Below are 21,156 nucleotides of genomic sequence, written 5' to 3' on the forward strand. Positions count from 1 at the left end.
TTATATTATCTATCAAACTGTTTGGCAAAACTTGAAAAAATTGTTTAAATCTTATAAATGCTACCCAAACTATTAAAGGTTTGCAAATATAAATGTATTTATATTTCGGTATTTATTATTTTTTTTTATTTCCAAAAAACTTATCCAATTCTTTTTAGCTTTAGATTTATTAATAAATAATGTAAAATTTGTCAAGCTCGCTATATTTAAAAATAACATTTAAGGCTATGTATTAATATTATATATCGATAAATTACGATAGGTAAAAGTAAAATTTTAGTTTATAATTTGAAGAATATTTAAGTTTTGTTCCCACATTTAGCAAGGACCTTGAATTTTGCGAATTGTAATAATCTGTTGAATTTTAAAGGATCATCTCAAGTAGATTGTTGACACTAATTTTCACGCCTTAATCAAAATGATTTTCTTTAGATCCGAATATCTGCGTCGTATTTGGAGTTGAAGTCAAAGCCGATGTCGTGTCTGATGCCTTATCAATATTTCATGTAATGTGATCAGTTTGACCGTCTGACCAGAGTTTGGCATTTGTTTTCTTGCCACATTGTTTTCATCTCTGCAGTGGCAATTCGTTTATGTCGTTTTCGCAGTTGTGCGTCCACTGATTGAGTTTGGGCTCATACTTTATGGCAACTGCAACTGACATACATGGACACTCATACACACACACTCATACGTACTTACAAATGGTGTGGATGGTGTACAAACTAGTTAAGAGGCCGCGTTTTTTTTCCATTTTCTCCATTTTCGCACATTTTTTTGCTTTTTGTTCAAAACGATCCTGACAAATGTGGCAAAAATTGTGACAGCACCACAATATTTCTGTTGTGCCGCATATTGTCGTCATTGTTGCTGTTGTTCTTGTTGCTTGCTTGCTGACCAACGAACTTTGTTGCAACTTGAACCGGCAACAAAGTTGCGCCGACTCCAGTGACGCTTTTCTATTTGTTTCGCTGGCGGCAAGAGAACAATAACAACAATAACAACAACAACAAAATGATATACTCGTATTGTCTAGAGCTTTTGCAACATGACATGTTGTATCCAGACGATGTTTTTATTGGTGTTGCTTCTATTGTCGTTATCGCTTACAATTTTGGCTGACCAAGTTCAAAACAGAAAAACTTTACAATTGAATTTAAAAAGACCAAACTTGAATGCAACTGTATCTGAGAGAAGAAGGCAATTAAAATATTTCGAGTGACGATGGAGAAACAACTGTTCGTCAAATTGTATTGCTTCTTACCTTAACAATATAACATATTTGGTATATTTAGTAACATTAATTTATTCTAAAAAGAATAGTTAAATATATTTTTGTATCACCTCAGTCCGATTTATACATAGCTACAGCTTAATATATGTGTGTGTATTATATACCCCACATTGTATCAAAAGTAAAGAGTGTAAAAAGTTATCTGTTTTTGACTTTGACAAAACGACAGTCGAGCCACAAAAGTATGCTACACATAATGTGCGATACATCTGCACCACAAACACACACACACACATGAACACAAATACACATATACACAGATACAAGATGCAGATACACAGACAGAGACTGTCATTGAATTGACGTTCATGATTATTTACGCAAAGTGGATTAGAAATTTTATATGGTTTCGATAAGCCGCAAATTAATTTTGCGCAGCAAGATGTCAATGGGGAATGATAAATAGGACGTGGCACAAAACGTGCGCAACTTTACACAATGGAGTAAATGATTTTAATATCTGTTAATATTAACTTGAAAATTAGTAAAGCCGAAGCCAAGTTTCTAATATTTAATTAGGATTTAATACGGCCCTAGATCAAAGGGTATTTTAAATTTTTTTTTAAAACAACAACTAGCTGTTTTAATTCTTGATATATTTCATGTATGCTGGCATGGCGATAAAATTAGATAACTCGACCGTACTCACAAGCCTTAACAGATATCGCTTAATTACCGATACCGATTATTATCGTTAATCTTAACTTGATTGCGCAGAAAGCAATCACGATAAGGGGTTGATAGAGACTTAAAAAATAAAATTTATGCCAGCAAATCTGCTTCTTTGCCCCACTGTTTACAGCCAGAAGTACAGCAGCCATCAAATACAGTTAACAGTTGCCTGGAGGCCACAGCGAAGCCACAAAAGAAATTGTCAATGTGGAAAGTGGAAAGTGGATAGAGAGGGAAAGTGAACAAAAGTATTATTTTTCATTTACGACTTTTAAGTATGCTTTATATGATATTCAGCAGTGGCAATTACAAGTATTAACCTTAAGAAAAACTAAATGCCTGATATTAACAAAAATAGGTCAAACAACTTTCACATACTTTGGCCAAAAATAAATATAGATTTTTAAATGCAATTTAAAGAAAAACTATTCACACAAATATTACAAAAATAAACATATATTTTAGTTTAATATAAATTGGTTAGCTGACCAATGCTTAATGGTAATAATTTCGATATCTTGAAGACCATACATATTAGTATTATATTAATTACAAGCAAAACTTTAATGAAATAAAATTGTTTTGAGAGGAGATCATTGAAAGTGCTACTTAAAAATATGCCAAGATTTTCGATTGGCTTTAATTGTTTTTACTATTTGGAAGAACGAGTGTCTGTGTGTGTGTGTGTGTGAAGGCAGCAGTTGAACCAAAATGCAGTATTCAATTTATTGGCAGTCATGTGAATTAAGAATAGGTAACATGCAACATCAAGTTGAACAAAGTAGAAAGGCAACAACAACAACAACAGCAATAACAAATACCTTACAACACCTAAACGTTCCATTAAATTTACGTTTTACAGTTTTAAAACACAAACACACACCACACAGGGCAAAGGAGGGGGAGAGGGCAGAGGGCAGAGGGGAAGAGCTTGTGCGGGGGCTGCATAGAGGTGTGGCAACAACAATTTTATTGCAGCAAACTTGCTAAAGTTTTGTATTTGAAAATGATTTGTATGCCAATGGGGGATCGGACTGGGAAGTGTATTGGGACTGGGAATGCTATTGGGACTAGGACTGAGTCTTGACGGTTTCGATGTGTGCGGCATGGCGTAAAACTTTGTTGCCAAATACAGCAACAAACAACTATAACAAGAGCAATAACATGCAAAACAACTGCAGCAACAAATTAAACAAATCGAAACTTTTTGGTGTGACGAAGTCAGCAAACAGTGAGTGTAAACGACAGAGAGAGAGAGAAAGAGTGCAAGAGAAATGAAACTATAAAACACACATAAAATCAAAAAGGTAATTGTACATAAAAACAACGATGTTAACATTTAAATTTAATTGCTAGAAGAAGTTCTTTCATTGATTCTCGATTTACTTTTTTGCGAATCGAAATAAATTTCCATGTGAATTGCTCATATTGTTTCTCAACTAAGAATATCTGTATACATATGTAAATAAATAGCTATGCAGAGAGTCAAAATATCTTTGATTCCAGTTTGACAGTTGAAAGCCTTCATATATACGTATTTGGTTTGCGATTAAATCAGAATGTGTGACACTTGGGTTTAAAAGTTAGAAATTATTTATTGCTATTTGGTTTTTATGTTTTATGATATATTACATATTATATAGTATTTATTTATTTACTATTTATATAGATATTATATATTCATATTGTATCCATCGTATTTGTTCACATCTTATTTATTCTGTATTATTTAAGCAAACAACGTCTGAGATTTCAGCATATTTGTGATATTTACGGAGTTCTTAAAGTATCGCATGCAAAGACACAAAGGGAGGGGGCGAGGCCAACCAAGTTGACCAAGTTAATAGGCAGCAGCAAGTGGAAAAAAAGCAAAAGTGAAAACAGTAAACTAGTTTAAATAAATACACACTGGCTATGTAATATATGTGTGCGTATATGTATTTGGGCAGGCAGACTGGATGTTGGCATTTGTGTGACCCGCATTAATCACATGAACCCGTGCCCCAAACTGATAGCCTTTGCCGTAACCCGAACCCAAATCCGAAACCGAACCCGAATACAACTACTAAACTCGAGCTCGAACTCAAAAAAAACGTAAGAGAACACAATGTTATAGAGTCGCTGTCAGCTCAGATGTCGCACCATTAGATCCAATAACAAATCGCTACAAAATCGCAACGAATCGAATTTAAAAGCGAATTACAATCAAATGTATTTAAGCACTAAGCCGACCAAAAATTTAACCTCTCTACCAACTTTGAAAATCACCCACAATCACATATATTCACACAAACACACACACACAAATATAACTCTCAATCAGATACACACACACACACACATGCACATAAGCTGAAAGATAGACGCCACCCAATTGACTTTGGCTACACCGAAAATAAAAAAAGACAACATTCAGACACTTTTTATGTGCATGTATGTGTGTACCAATTGTTGACTGACTCGATTGAACTTTATATGTGTGTTGTTTTTTCTCTTCTTTGCCCCCATTATGTGTATGTGTGTGTGGTGTTTTTATATAGTGCTGCTAGCGTCAATCCGTTGTCGTTGACGCCGCCGGAAGCCGTAAAAATACCCAGCCCCAAAATACACACCCAACCCTGCAACAACAACAACAACAGCAAAAACAACATTGTATAAAGGGTGAACTTCGTATAGGCCGTTACGAGAAATTGCCACAAAAAACGCAGCCACAAAGCCGACATTGCATTGCCGAAATGGCAACGGAGACAAAACCCCCGCAAACCGAATCATTCAAATTACCTCTCTGATGAACTCAAATAAGTTTTCAGGTATTTGACGGGATCGCCAGCCGTTGTCGTTGACAGATTGTCGCAATCACAGCCATCATCATCAGTCGAGTTGTCCCCACTTTAAATAACCAAATCAACTTGTAATTTTAAAGCTAAAATGATCATTTTTACTTACATTTTTAGAGCTTGAACATACTTATAGCCTATTTCCACGACAGCACATTTGACTCATTCGACGCCATTTTCATCATTCAGCCCTAATGTGGACTTCATTTCAGTACAAAATCCGAATGATCATTTTGGCTCATTCATAATGAATGTGAAGATTTTTTGCCATTCGCCCCGGCGAATTTCAGAATTTTTTTGATCGAACACGCGATGTTTATCGATAATCTCGTGAAAAGCATCTATTATCACCTTCACCATCTGTTTTCTTTAATAAAAACGGTAGGCATTAAATTTGCGCCAATTATAATATCAAAATAAATATAAAAATGTTGTAATTGTCAGCTTTTTATAATTTGTGCACTGTTAACACATTTGATATTCACCCAAAACAAATCAGCTGTTCTGCTTTGGGTGAATATTAAATGTCTTAGCAGTTTCACATTTGGTCGTGGAAAGCCAAATATGAGCCACATTCAAATGTGAGCAAATGTGGCAAATGTGAGTGGTCGTGGAAATAGCCAATTAGATTGATATGTTGGCGTTGCCTAATAAAAAATATATGTGAAGATATTTTTGACAACATTTTTTTGCAGTCACTTTAAGAATTGTTTGCATCAACACATTTTTTGTTTAAGCCCTAGGAATAAAGTCAAAAAAGTAGATTTTTACATAAATTCAAAAAATTCAATGGGTACTTAATGGGTTAAGGAAAGTTTTGTATCATTCAAACTGCATTTTGAAGACCTTTTCATTGATGGTAAAAAGTAAATGAAGTAACTTTAAATAGCGAGTAGATTACACTTTAGTTTTGTGTAAATACTTTTGACCACCCCTGTATATTGCTAGTCGCCTTTCGCACCCCTCGTGCTGCTTTCGTCACTAGCGCGGACTGCCGTCCGCAGTGATTATGATTATTAAAAAAAAGGTTAATTTATTATTAATGGAAGTTCGAGCATTGGAAGTTATACAAGTTATAAGCTATAAATTAATTTATTTAAATCGCTATTTCTACTTGACTTTTTCAATGTTTAGAATATATGAGTATGGAAGTTGGAAAGGATCGAGAGTATTCAATTCAATACACCTTAACACCCGTAATTGCATGGGCATAATCTTAATATCACTTAACCGACAGTTGAGTGTTGTATATACGAATACGAAAATCTACGAGTATGTCCCTTGTGTACGAGTTTGTAGTACGTTGATTGGCAGTACAAAGCCGGAAGCTCGGACTATAGACACCCGACCACACATACATAGACACACTCAACCACATACATAGTACAATCAGCACAGAGGCAGAGCCATCGACATGGACAGAGACAGAGACAGAGACATGGAAAGGCGCATGAAAACCAATAAATATTGTTCATCCACTCGAATGCTTTTTAACTGAAAACCGTTGAACCCTTGCCACAGCCTAAAAGTGTTCAACGTGTGTGTGTCCGTGTGTGTGGCATAAACATAGACCAACATCAGCTAAATGCGGCGCATTGGAGCTTAGCAGATACCAGAAACCAGAATACTTGTACCCCGAAACAGATCGATGCTAAAAACCAACTGCAAAATCAGGTCACAAAAAAAAAATCGAAGAAAAAGAGAACGAAAATTAAGCTGAGTCCGGCGAATGTGAAAAACTGAAAACTATTTTCACCACATGAAATTTTTTTTTGTTCTGGTTCTGTGAGTTTAAACCAAATATTATGTTCATCCAATACCTGAATGCATACAAATGCGTCAAGTTTTTTTGTTTAATGGTTTCTTAAATCCTCAGTTCGCTTTTATCCCCGCGATCTCCTGTACTCGACCTGAGTGAGTTAGGTACTCGTTTTTCACATTAGTCTTCCCAGTGAGGGATTCCTTCAACCTAAAGAACGCTTGAGTAATTAATCATGGTGACAAAAAAAAAAAAAGTAAAACATTACTACATAAAGAAATAATGCTATGCTCTAAGTGTTTTCACATGAACTACCCTGTATTTAGAGTTTCGGACTACAAATCAGAAGTACTTCTCTATTTCTAATTAAATCGCTAGCAAACTTTTCAGATAAGATGCTGGTTAAGTAAAAATCGAATAATAAAATGAGAACATTTTAAAAATCATCTGAAAAATTTTTAAAATTTCAGCATCTTAACTGGAGGAAAAACATTAAATTAATGAGAGAATATGAAACTACAATAACTGATTGTTTATTTATAAATTATTTGAATTGTAATCAGGATTCGTACGCAATATGACTAACAATTTCAAGTTATGAAAGTGATACGAAAAAGTTGATATAGAAATATATTTATCTTGTACTTCGGTCTATTGAACAGGATAAAGTGTTTATAAGTGTATATAATTCATTATTCTGAATTAAAATGATTGAGGGAAAATATTGAAATCATATAAAAAAACAAACTACACCTTTTTTAAGTCATACTATGTTTACAGGGTATAATAAAATAAAGTAAAAACAAAATGTCAACGAAAAATGATTTTAAAATGCCCCTCGGTGATAATTTAGCTGATGCTCTAAAATAAATTATAGCTAGGGGAATGACTACAGCGTGACAAGCCGTGATTTCAACGGGAAGAGTGAGGATTGTGGCAGGTTGAAGAATTGGAGGGTTAGGTGGATTGGCTGAATTCGGTGAATTGGATAGAAAGGGGGGACTGGGAGGACTGCAGGGGTATAGATGGCTGCTGAATTTGAATGTCAGTTTGGAGGACGCTGCGATTGGCAATGTTTTGTTTGTTTTGCCGTTTTGTTTATTTGTAATGCGACATTGCATTGGGAATTCCATAATAAATGAACCACTTCAAAGGGTTCCAGCAACAGCAGCAGGATCAAAATCAGGAACTGCAGCAGAATCGGGTGCTGCAATAAGTTTTTTTTATTTTAAATTTATAACCTTATTGAAAATTCCAACGATTTTCAAACTGAGAAAGCACAAGGAGCGGACAGGGGGGCGGAGTGCAGGGAGCGGAATGTAGGTGATGCAGCGCGACGTCATTGTGGCGGCAACAGCAATAATAAATTTTATAAAAGTCATTAATCTTTTTTGCAGTTAAGTGTGCTTGAGCTGAGCTGAACAAGCTCCGTGATGGCGGACAGCAGAGAGGGGGGGAAGACAGGCGGCAGGAAGCAGGAAGCGGGAGACTTGGTTGTAGGGGCTGCTTAGCTGCCACTTCTGTTGCCGCTTGATTTCTTAGTTGGCAATAAAACAAAGTAATAAGATGTCCCGACGCTGCACGTCCAGCCCCTCTCCCGAGCACACCATCATGTCCTGTGAATCCTTAGCTATTGCAGTTTGATATATGTATGTATGCATGTCGTGTGTTAACATAGTGTGGGTGTGCTGTGTGTGTGTGTGTGTGGTGTGTGTGCTGTGTTTCCCTCCATAGGGGAGGTGTACGTGTGTGTATGCATCAACATTTTTGCGTTCGCACTCGGAACTTTTTAATATGGCTTGTTAGATGAGGATTTTCAAGCATGTTTCATTGTTATGCAGCGAGTGTGGCATGCGGCATGCGGCATGCAACAAGCAAGGAAGTCATCCAGCTGAGGACGTCAACATGTTTTGCCGCTCCTACAAAGTGCGGCCGATCCATCAAAGTTGAACGCTCAAGTTGCAATGAAACTTTTCCTTCTGTGTGAGTTGCAGCTCCTTTTCCGTCGGGGTCATTTAGTTTGGAAACATTTTGAAATGAGTCCGCCTGGGTCTCTTTTTCATTTTCTTCACCATTTCTTGTTACTATTTTCCGCACAAATTTATAAATGATGTGTTCATCGAAATGTCGTATTTAAATTTTAAAATAATCATGATTAACCAACTAATATTTCAAATTTACGATAAATATACTTTAGTAACACATTTAAACTTTCTGCAGAAAATAAGACATTTGCCATGTCCTTTCATATCTCAAATAATAGCATATTAAAAGGACCGTCAAGTTATTGTGAAATTGTTCTAATCCCAAACCAATAACCATCCCCCTAGATAATCAGATGGATATCAGTTAAGGTTTGTGTAGGCTCTAATGCCATTTAATTTTGGGTCCTAGCTGTTACGCTAAATCAAGCTAATGAAGTGTTAATGAGACTGCGATAGGTTAGAGGGTGTGAAAAGAGAAGGGAAGTTGTCAGCAGGGCGCATTTGTTGTTGTGACAAATTTATGAGTGCGAGTCTTTTTGGGGCGTTCATTGAAATCAATTTTGTAAATAATTAAAATACCATTTAGTTGAGGTGTGGCCCAAGGGAGAGATGGAGGGAGGTTCTGGGCTAACAGTTGTTTATCAGCCTAATAGCATTACACTTTTGCGGTTTTATGGTTAGAAATTCGAATTAAATATGAACAAAATACACTGTTTTCTCCATTGGTATGTGTGTGTTTGGTTTTTGTATCTGTGTGACAACGGAATGACAACACAGCTCGTTGTGAATGACAACTATAATAATTAATATTCATTACATTCATTATATGTATACCTACTCATAATCATAATCATAATAACATACGAATACTTGCTTTTCTATTTTACTACGCATCGCATAATTCGACAGCTATGTGTTATACACCTACATTGGATATGAATGTCTATATTAGCATATTAGCACCCAATTTTCTAATTATGAAATTGATCAGATGGGAAAATGAATATGAAAATTCGCTTTGGCTTTCGATATAAGCCTGATTTGCAGTCACTGTTGGCAATTGGAACAAATTTGTTGAGCGAAGTCCAGTTTATCGTATCTACAGTTAGTCAAATAATTGCTTTGACCTTTTCGTGTTTTTTTTTTTGTATTTTTTTCCATAATTTAAAAATAAAAATAGAAGTTAAGCTGCCTACATTTTCCTTCCTCAATTTGTATAATTCTATATACGGATTACAGCTTTGATTGACCATTTCTGATGATGGAAACGATTTTGGCATCCCTTGTAAAAGTCTATTGAAGAACAACTCAAGGTTGAAATTTGGTGGAAAATACCTGCGGTGCACACGCAATTTCTTGCCAACATTTAAATTAAATGTAAGCAAAATGTAGGAGAAGTGGATTGTTGAGTAGTCTGTTTTTTGGGCTGTCAATCGGGAGAGACAAAGACAGACAGCATAGTACCGAAAGTTGTTTGAAGTCTTTGATGAATGAAATATTTGAACAATTGATTTTTATTGAATGCGAAAATACAATTTAAGGCAAGACAAAATCTTGCGTCAATTATGTGGGCTAGGCTGGCTGACTCTGCTGCTGCCACATTGTGTGGCGCCTACAAAGTGTGGCATTTGTAACTGATTAGAGAGGGGAAAAGAAGGAGGAAGGCGCAACAAAAGACACTTTGTAAGCACACATTCAACTTAATCAAAAATGCATTACATTCAATTTGAGTTAATGCCACGCTTAAGCCGCACTTCGTACTAAATTAAACGATGTCTTTCACTTGAAATGCATTTCAATTGCCATCACTGGACCGCGGCAGGTGAAAGTGCAATGCCTGGACCACAGTGCCGCATTGCCAGAAGCCCAACCAATTTAACCGGTTGACATGCTCCAGCAGCTTAGGCTAAGAGCTGATTCCATTTTCTCTCTCTCTCTCTCCCTCTCTCTACTTCTGCAAATCGTAACTTTCATGCCACACTTCTCCTGCCACAGCCGTTGCCTTGGGGCACGTTCGCGTCCGCGTTGGCCATTGTGGCGCACAAGGAGCATAATAAATTGTATGTCGCTTTAGTTGGACGCACAACTCAAGCTGCAGCTCCACAATTGACTACTGAATGAACCCGCGACGGAGAGGCTGACCGGCAGACCGGCAGACCGGACCGGGCAACCTGGTAAGAAGTTCATTTTACAATTTGTGCTGTATCATAAGGACGGACTACAAAAAGAGTATTACTTCGCCAAGAAAGCTGCTTATGAAGGCAACTATCCCCGGATCAGGACCTAATCCCTTGCCACAGTTACGAGCTGTTCAATTTTTGTTCGGCTAGAGGCAATTTCATTTTAAATTAGCAACAATCGCATCCGAATGAAGTGGCAAGCCACCAAAATAATTATTAATAAAACAACCATTTTGGAGAGCTTGGCATCTTCCATATTTTTATACCCTGATCCCATTAAAAAAATGGCAAGAGAGGATATAATGTGTTTGGCAGAATTTATGTAACAGGCAGAAGGGGGCGTGGCAGACCCCCCAAATGCATATATATGTTTGATTAGGATCAACAGCCGAGTCGATTGAGCCATGTCCGTCTGTCTGTCCGTCTGTCCGTCCGACCGTTTGTTTTAACGCGTCGATTTCAGAGACCATAAAAGCTAGAGACTTCAAACTTAGTATGTAGGTTCCTGGATGCCATAGACAGATCAAGTTTGTTTTTATTTTTGGATCGGACCACCATATCATATAGCTGCCATAGGAACGATAGATCGAATATTAAGTATTTGTATGAAAAAAATTTTTTGTTTTTTGAGATATCTTAACTAAACTGATAGAATATGCATCTGGGCTGGTATTATACATCCCGACCAAATTTGGTCCACTATATTATATAGCTGCAATAGAGACGCTCAATCGAAAAATAAGTATCTTAGAACGAAAAAGTTTTTTGTGTTTTTGAGATATGTTAATCAAACTTATAGAATTTAACTTGGTTTTGCCTATCCTGGCCGAAGTTCGTTCAAATCGATGGACTATATCGTATTGCTTTCATAGGACCGATCGGTCAAAAATCAACTTTTAGTATGAAAAAGTTTTTTGTTTTCTAAGATATCTTAACCAAACTGTTAGAATATGCATTTAAGTTAGTTTTGTACTTTCTGACCAAAGTTGGTTCAATTCGGTTCCATATTTCTTACAGCTGCCATAAGAACAATTGGTCGAAATCAACCTCAGTACAGATTACCTGGGCACAGGGTATCCTACTGTCGAGCGTGCTCGACTGTAACCGCCCACTTGTTTATTCTATATTCTCAACATTTTACAGTCAAGATATAGGAAAAAATAGTATAGAACTCGTCAAGTCGTTTAATCAGATGATGTGAAACCTTACCACATATTGGTTTTGTAGAATTATATATAATTGCAGAATAGCCTAAATTCGTCTGGCGTCAATAAGGAACGTTTATTCGCCCTTTCGAATCCAAAATAATTGCGTTATAGGTTTCTTTTAAAAAACATATTTTGGGTATAGTACACTCCAATAGTCTATTATAATTACGTATTTAAAATTTTTTTTTTCATATGAATTTTAAACTTCTTTCTTATTTGCATAGTATAATTTAATGGAAAGGGAATACAAGTACTAACCATAAGAAACAACATTTTGCACTCAACCGTAAAATAGGCGGCAACTCTGACAACCAACTTACACATATCGTATAATGGTATAACAGTATAAAGGTATAAATATGCGTATGCAGAAACTGTACATAAATATCGCATGACTTTGGTGTAAGTTAAGTCAATGTGCACTCAAGTTCACACACACGCACACACACAGAGAGAGAGAGAGACACCGAGATGAAAAGCGTATGTAAAATATTTTCACGCGCCCGGGTGAATAATTCAGCATCTGGCAACGTTGCCATCGCAGTCGCAGTCGCAGTCGGCGTCAATGTTGACTGTTCCGCCGAGTCCATTATCAAGTGCCGAGCCGAAAATGAGTTACTTTGCATAACTAAGTAATTGGCGGGCCTCAGTGACAGCGACTCAAACGTGAAATTATTATAAACAAACCATTCGGCAGTCGTAAAAAGCAAAAAAAAAAAAAAAAAACATTTTTTGGCTGGCATAAAAACGGCGGGAAATTTCATCATTATGCAGAGACGCGTCCAAAAAAAAAAAACGCCAGAAGTGCCACAGGGAGCAGCCAAAGTATAAAATATATAACATATTTAAATGCAATAAAGCAACAGGAGACATACTTATACATACATACAAACACCTTACCACCAAACATTCGACCCATAAATATAAGAATACATACATAACATATATACCCGTACAAAGGGATATTATAATATTTGATATGCACTCGCGTTATACATAAATTATGTATATAGCCACCACAAACAGTTTTCAGAACATCGACAACATTTACTAAAATTTAAAACTTTAATGGTTGATGTCCATTCATTTTATTGCTATATTAATATAGCAACGGTGGAAAAATTGTGCTCAAATGGCTGCCTCACTGCTTATATTTATTATTGATTTTTATAACATACATTTGGGCACGTAAATTATGATATCTATTCAAAATATTCGAAAATCTTAACAACCATGTACAATTTATTTAAATTATTTCATTCATTTGCGGAAACAAATGCCAAACGAGAACTGAGCGAGCTTTGAAATGAAAATCACAACAGCTCAAACGACACAAAGTTCTCTCAGCGAATGTCTAGGTTCAGGATGGAGATGGAAATGGAGGTGATTTTCTTTTTCGGGTCAAAATAAAGTGCGTTCGCCTCGATTTCGGGTGGTTTTTTGTTGAACATTGTTGTCGGTTGGCCGGCTATTTTGTTGTTTGGTATCCGCCCATCCCATTCTACGTGTACTCTCCCCTCACTACACACCTCACGCCTTTACCGCGGAACGGTCGCGGCTTGCGTTGATTGTTATTTTATTGCGAGCGCATGGAACTTCACGGGCCAAAGCAGAAATTGTTTGCTGCTGTTTGCGGTTGAAATCTCATTTCATCGTGCAAGCCCCGACCCCACAATATACCACCATGCCCCAAAACCAGCACCACCATCAGCAAAACCCACGAAACTACGTCTGTCTTTGCCTCGAAAATTAGCGAACAATTTCGCAATTAAAATGTGAGCACAAAAGTTGTGCGTAATTCAATTTGTAACCATTTTCTGTTTAATTATATAAGTAATCCCAGAAATGACAGTCGTTCAGAGGTCAAAGCAAATGACGTTCAACTGCACACACTACTCCTCGACCCAAGTATTTATAAGCATATTGGTCTTTTTCTTATTGCACTGGAAACTAACAAAATATTGATAATACCTTATATTTGGCTGCTAATTATATATACAAGTAGTCCAGAAACAAGTAGTCTTAAATAAATATGTAGTCAGAGGATGATAGTTAAAGTGAATATATTTTAATTTTATACTGTTTTCTTGGCCATTTTTCAAATGTTACTGGAGAATTATTTAAGTACTAACAAAATATTGATCCCATTCAATTAGCTCCTAAAGTTAAAAGAAGTCAGCAGCAACATTCAGGATTGAACTTAAAAATGTCATGTTATATGCATCAAGTAAAATAATACACCCTGGAGATATGTTGAAATTTTTAGAAAATATGTGTATAAAACATATTATTTTTCATATTTATAAAGCAGCAATCCTTTTGTTTAAAATAAACTACAATCGAACCCTGAACCTATTTATTATAAATCACAAAAAATTGTATATGTCTGCATACAATTGATATATTCAATAATTGTTACCCTGTGATTGATTAGTACACTTAGTTTATCTATTTATATTGCAAATGTTGGTAAATTATTGTCATTGTACTGAACATAGACATAAAATAATAGTTAACCCTGTGATTGATAAGTTTAATTTATTTTAGTGTAAATTAAATGTCGGTAAATAATTGTCGATGTACTCAGCGTACGAGGAGGATTTATGAACTCATAGACTTTTTGAGAAAACGATATTTTTTTTTGGCAAACATGCGTTTTATTTTAAACTTAAAATATTTAGGTCCGGGTTATCAATGTTGAGTTAAGGGGTTTGCTAGCTTTATCAGGCAGATCTTAAAGTTTAAATTTAATTTAAACTATTTTAAAAATACTTCATCTGTATATATGCTATCATTATGCTAACTAATGATAATGATAAATTTGAATGTTTGTAAATTGTGCAATATTTCAATTTTACTGACAATATTGCAGCTGTGAGCCTTGTTTGAATGTGTCACAATTGAGTGTGTGCGAGGATGTGTGTGTGTGTGTGTGTGTGTGTGCACATATGTGGGTGTGGATGTGGCAGTTCGCCAAAGAGCGTGTCAACAACGATTTGAGAGCATGAACGGACAAGTAGCTTAAAAATTTTGTGGGGCACTTTATAATAACTTGTTGACAATTCAAATTATGCAAACGAGTAAGAGGCATCCACAAGCTACAAATGTGCTTCTAAATACGGCTTAAATATGCATATGTCCAGCTCACACACACACAAACACGCACACACACGCATGCAGACCCACACATACACAGTTATAGCTGTTAATTACATAGAACGCTATAGGCTACAGTTGTAAGTCCAAATCTAGAAAAATTAAAAAGAATAAATTAATAAGGTCATTCTAATAAAAATATTATTATTTTTGATTTGAGAATTTGAAGAACTTTAAAGCTTTCAATGACCACTGTACGAGCATATTAAGTACATTTAAATATATGTGGATATATATTTATGCACATATATGTACTTGCACTAAGAGAGTAAGAGAGACAGAACGGGAGAGAGAGAGTAAGTTCGTTTATTTATGTTAATTTAAATCAACATGCAAAAATTAGCGCTTGACATGACAGAAAGACAGATATACTAAATAAATGTACAGACAGTCAGTTAGACCGAGTAGAGATGAGAGAGGAGAGGTGAGAGTGTTTTGTGCATTGTGGCAGCCAGAAACCATTTAATTTAGTTAATTACTTGGCCCTTGATTAACATATTTAAATGAAATGCCGCAGCGCTCGCAAATTATTTCACTTCTACAGGTAATGGGGATGCGGCAAGGGGAATACGAGATCCAGGATGCGGGGAAACATTGTAAAGGCCCATAACCTGATGACACGGCTGGACTAGGGGGCGTGTCAACATAATGTACGCCTCAGAGCCGCTGACTGAGCACTTTTCAAATGGAATGTCTGGATTTGAATTTGAGTTTTGATTTGAATTTGAATTGTCGTTTAAGGTTTCGGATTCTGGCTGCCCGATTGTTATTGGTTTGTAGCATCTCATATTGGTATTCACATCGAGAGGTTGGCCACAAATAATTTTGATTGAATTTGCATTAATTAGCCCAACATTGATTTAACGCCCAAAATACTTAGTTGATGTAGGAAATAGAGTGTGAATATTTGGAATGTTGATACTAATATTTCCTTCAACTTTTAGTAATAGCAAATACTCAACAACAGAAATGAAATTTATTTTATTATGTTATTAACTTTTTACTATGTTATTAACTTTTTACTATGTTAAGAATTTAGTCCTGGCGCCACAAACTTAACACAACCTTTCCAATTTTTTATAAATACAAGGTCTAAAAGTTCTTTATCTTTAAAATTCAATTGAATTTATGATATAGAGGTTTCTGAAAAATTTGGTCTCTCTAAGATAAGAGACTGTTGACGGACTTAGAATATAGCATAAGTATATAAATACATATTCAATCCGCGTATTTCGTAGATTGACACAATATTGTTATATATATCATTAAAATGTAACTGAAATACGAGTAAGCAGTCTTAGTTTCATCTGGGCACACAAAATCAAAAACAAATCAAATGCAAATCAAATGCAATACTGACAATTAAATGTACAATAAGAGTCACCAAATTGCCATTTGGTTGCGTACATCAAGTGAGTTGAATACTGCTGCCTTACCTTTTTAATTACCATTTGAGTTGACAGCAAAGCGAGCGCTTAACCAAACCCAGAGTACCTCTAGACCAAGGAGAGACCTCTCAGAGAGTAGCAACAACTAGTATGTAAATGCGATAAGAAGGCAGGTCGAGGACACGCTGGCAATCCGACCACAGCCAGGAACCAGGGTCGTCTTTCTCGCTAAGCTGATTAAGGTTGCCTGGCGACCAGGATCAGCCGCAAATGATAAAAATAAAAAGTAAAAATTAAAAATAGAAATAGAAATAGAAATAGAAACAGAAAGTTCGCCAGAATTCCAACAGGATGATGATGTCGTTGTCGGTGTTGATGATTCGCAGCCAGGTGGAACAAGCACAAATACAAGTACATATCTAGATGGGTGTGTACACGTATGTGTGTATGTTTGTATGTACGAGTATATCTGTGTAAAAGTATGACGCATGCCAAGTCTAAGCTGTCGATAGCCGGAAGCATGTCCAAAGGACACAGGAGGCGACACAACAAGCGAGCTAACGGGACAACCAAACAAGCGCCATAAATAAATTTAAATTGCGCCAAAAATCGCACGCTATTATTATTATTTATTATGTAAGCAATTTGCTGGCATTTGTGTGTATATATAATATTATGTTAGAGTGTGTCCGGGTCTTTTGGGCGTGTTTGTGTGTGTGTGTGTGTATATATATTATATGTATGCATGTATTCGTAATTGCCAACGAACAAAGTTTATTAGAACTTTGTTACAAAATCGACGTTAAAGAACTTTAAGGAATTTAATTTTCCGCAATTTTCCCTACCAATTTTACTGTTTCTGCCAACGCAGCAAAACTGCAGATTACAAAAGTGTCATAGGCGGGGGAAAAAGGCAGAATCTGAAAATGGTGGGAGAGATGTACTAGACAGCGCACCCGTACACTTTCTACTAATTATAATAACAACGACAATTGAACATGAATATAAACTACAATCTGCCACACAGACAATTGGATACACTTTTAAAACGAGAATTTAAAAAATATAACGAAAATTGAATCACAACTGAACCAAATAAATAATTAAAAACTAACATATTTGCATATTTAAAGTGCAAAAAAGTTGTGAGATATACATTTCAAAAATTATTTCAAATCGTATAGAAACGAGCAGCTATTCAAATCTCAAAAAACTAGTTTTAAAAGAAAAACAATCTAAGTTAATGTATAAAAACAGAAAAAACACAACAAATAACAAAATATTTTTAAGCTTTATTTACGGGTAATTTTTAGAATAAAAGATTTTGAGTATTTAGCTTAAGAATCTAACAGTATATGTAACTGAAGCGTTTTTTGAGATTTTACTAATTATTTATACACTCTACAAGCGTCAACTACAAATATTTGACTGTTTCTGAAAAAAATTAAATTTAAGCTAAAGGCATAGATAACTCTACGTTGATCTACAAGCACTGATATTTCGATTTTGGCAAACACAATATATGGATAATTATACCCGTATATGCCGGCATGATGACCAGCCTTCGGCCTAAAAGTATGCATAAAAACTAATTAACTTTCTGCTTTGGTACCGGGTCCTGCTGGGTGATGCCAAAACACTATGGGGCGTTTTACCTGTTTTTTTTGGCATTAATTCATTTATCACAAGTATTAAAATTTATAAATTTTTAAAGCCAACAGATTAAAAGTGCATCAAAATAATATGTTAAATACCAGAAATGTTAATATAACAGTCCAATGTTAAAATAACAGCTGTAAAGTGGGCTGTTGCAATCGAAGACCTCGTGCTTTGATAAAGTGTAAACTTGCAGTGCTTTTTAAAATGTATAAATATCCCAGAAAATCATTTTTAAAAGTAGAATTTTGCCCTATGAGAAATCTAAGCAGCTTTTACGAAATTATGTAATCGCTCGTAGATAGATATTTTAATGCGGTTTTTTTTCTAGTGTCATGAATAACGCCAGAAGTATTTTAGATAAGTGGGCCTAGCACTGGGCATTTTTTTTTAAGTTGTGCTAGCAGTTATCTGAGAGGGCTTACCTCTTTCTGAATCGAAAAATCATGACTATTTTTAATGCAAATAATATACAGTATTAGAAATTGGTATTTACCATAGTAATAGTTCAATATTCCCACTTATTTTTACCAAAAAAACAAAACACTAGAAAAAAAGCTGCAACAAAATATCATGCGTAGTTTGAGAGTTATTAATTAATGCCACAAAAACTGGTCAAACGCCCCATAGTGCAAAAGCTCGTATCTAAGCTCTACATATAGAAATTGTTGGTCAGTTCCAGTTTGTTGGACCGCGTGAAATTAAGAAAATTTAAGCTCCAGCGCTTTCTCTTTGGTAATAGAAATGCATAAAACGTACACTCAATTATTGAATTTATTTCATTTTTCATATGTATACAATATTTTATAGTTTTTTGCTGACAATAAAAATAATTTTTGTATTTTGACATACATACATGCTCGAGTATGTAAGTAAAGTTGTGATATCCGTCTATTTACTTATTCATATTTATATGTATATGTATTTTTGTATATGTATGTATATTTATTTATTAATTATACTTGTATGTATGTATATAATGTTGGACTCCAGGACTTTTAAGTCATATCTCGTTTTAACTTAGTTTGTTACAAAAAAAAAACAATTAAATAAAACTTAAATGCACTGGATTTAGTTTTAGATATATAAGTTTTACTTGTATTAATATATATGTATGTAAAAAAATGACGTTATTGATGCCTAAATATTTGTGCATTTGTCGTAGATAATTAGTTTCCATTGTCCGTTTCAAGTTATTATAATAGTTAAGGAACCGGTTGTAGAGACTGATCTTGGCAAATCAATAATGTTACTATTACAGTATATATATTTTGTATTTTATTTGTATGTATTGAAGTGTAATTTGGTACAACCGAGCATAATATCATACAATATTAATGATACAGCCCGTTGATATTAGATATACATAGAGATGTTTTCCATTGTTTTCTGACCTCCCCTTCCAAATGGAATCCACATTCCACAAGTAAAAGTCGGAACAGCGCGAAGTTGTCATACTATTGGTGTTATTCGTTAGTTTTTTAGATCTTTAGTTTCGTTATATAATACTACACACATATCATTGCTGTAAATACATATGCATTGAAACATGATATGTGCGAAATGCCTAGTGAACTATACAGAAGGTGTTTATTTTCGGTATATATTCTTCATTTAAAATTGTTCTTAGAGACTGCTTATGCATTTTGACTGGTGTTATCTTGTTGTATGATGATGTTTGATATGGATTTTCATATACGCAAACACACACACAAAGAGTCGGTGATAGATAAACAAAATATAAAAATAAAAAAACAGAACTAAATGATACAAAATAAAAGTTAAAAAAAAAACACATACTTATTTATATTATTTGATAATTATGATTCAATTTGCTTAACTAACCACACCAAAAAGTAAACTAAGCCCCATCGATATGGGTCCGAATAGTGTTTGGGTATTAGCTAGCAAAACTAAGTTAATTATTTTTAGTATATATAAAAAATACAAATTGATTTTTAATATTTTGTTCGCACTTTGGAGTTTGGCAACGACAAGGCAGAAGAAACTGCATGTGATCTCTCTCTTTTTCTCTCATTCTTTCCATCTCGTTCTTTTCCATACACACATTCACACGCACTCACAAACACACACATAAACATGCACACAGGAGGAGGAAGAGACTCTCAATTGCATGCATATGTATTTGAATATTCAAATTGAGATATGAACCTACAACTTCCGATTACTCCACGTTATGTTTGCTTGATCTTTGTACATTCAATATACATACATAAATAGTTATACAGATAGCTAGTTACACAGTTATCTAGAGCTGGCCGACCTTGATCTGCCGCTTAGAGTTACAAATTGGTTATATCTACGAAACACATACATAGCTATTACATACACATTCAAATTCAGATCTGTTTATTTGACCAACTCTCTACTTCTCCATCAATTTCAAACGAAAATCGAAGGCATACTTTTGGGTTTATCTGATAGGTTTTCTCGATTACAGCCCCATAATGTATGCTTTACAAATTTTGATTAATTTAATGCGAATGTGAAATTTGGAAGAGATCTATTAGTTTCTTATAATAATCGATAAATTATAATTTTAAATTATCTTTTGTTGGTTTTTTAATACATTTTAAGTTGCTTGTTGTTCTTTTTACTGTTTTTGTTTACTGTTACTGTTGTTGCTTTGGTGTTGCTGTTGTTTAAGTCTCGGCTTTGGTATGTTTTGGCCCAGGCTCTCGGCTTATAGTCGGTGAATGCCCGTACCCATAAGTTATACAATCGGTTTATCGTCAGATATTCTTTCGTTTAAATAGGCACAATGACTGACGTTCTCAATAATTAATACAACAAAAAAATATATTCGACATTTCGCAAATTATGCATAAACTTGCAGATTTATGGTGTACAAAGTATTCTTATCAAATATTTTTCAAATCAACTAAAAAATAAAATGTAAAGTTATCAATTACTTTATTTTTTTTTTTTTTATTGATTTGGAAAATACTTTTTTTGAACTGTTAACAATTCTATTATTGCAAAAATTACATTCTCATTTTT

Source organism: Drosophila innubila, chromosome X (assembly GCF_004354385.1).
Source record: "Drosophila innubila isolate TH190305 chromosome X, UK_Dinn_1.0, whole genome shotgun sequence".
NCBI classification, from domain to species: Eukaryota; Metazoa; Arthropoda; class Insecta; order Diptera; family Drosophilidae; genus Drosophila; species Drosophila innubila.